Below are 472 nucleotides of genomic sequence, written 5' to 3' on the forward strand. Positions count from 1 at the left end.
TGAGTACAAGGATTGTATTTAGGTAGAGCGCTTGTGGTGCTGTCCTGGGGATGTAGCTCAAATGGTAGAGCGCTCGCTTAGCATGCGAGAGGTACATGGATCGATACCCTGCTTCTCCATTGATCATGTTACTGTGATAAAATCAGTTGGCATCAGCACTTTCCCAAATGTGCACTTCGTAGTTTGTCTGCGACATCGGCTGACCTTGAGTAACATTTTCTTTTAATTGCTTTTTTGCTTCTGCCTGGGTGAGCTACGTGGAAGACATCGTCAGGTGGGGAGTTTGGCTGGGGCGGCACATCTGTTAAATGATAACACAGGTGTCCTAAGGTGAGCTCAATGAGAACAGAAATCTCATGTAGAACAAAAGGGTAAAAGCTCACTTGATTTTGATTTTCAGTATGAATACCACCCGTGAAAGCGTGGCCTATCGATCCTTTAGTAATGGTGAATTTTAAGCTAGAGGTGTCAG

The 472-nt window shown here is 44.7% G+C and overlaps 1 non-coding gene across 1 annotated transcript; it reads left to right on the forward strand.

Moving 5' to 3' along the window:
* Positions 1-236: 236 nt before the first annotated feature.
* On the forward strand, positions 237-472 carry PITG_33466 (the record flags this gene model as incomplete). The annotated part of the gene is made up of 1 exon (XR_009934860.1): positions 237-472. It is a non-coding gene; the product is annotated as a 28S ribosomal RNA (ribosomal RNA).

This window comes from Phytophthora infestans, genomic scaffold, assembly GCF_000142945.1.
Source record: "Phytophthora infestans T30-4 supercont1.164 genomic scaffold, whole genome shotgun sequence".
NCBI classification, from domain to species: domain Eukaryota; phylum Oomycota; class Peronosporomycetes; order Peronosporales; family Peronosporaceae; genus Phytophthora; species Phytophthora infestans.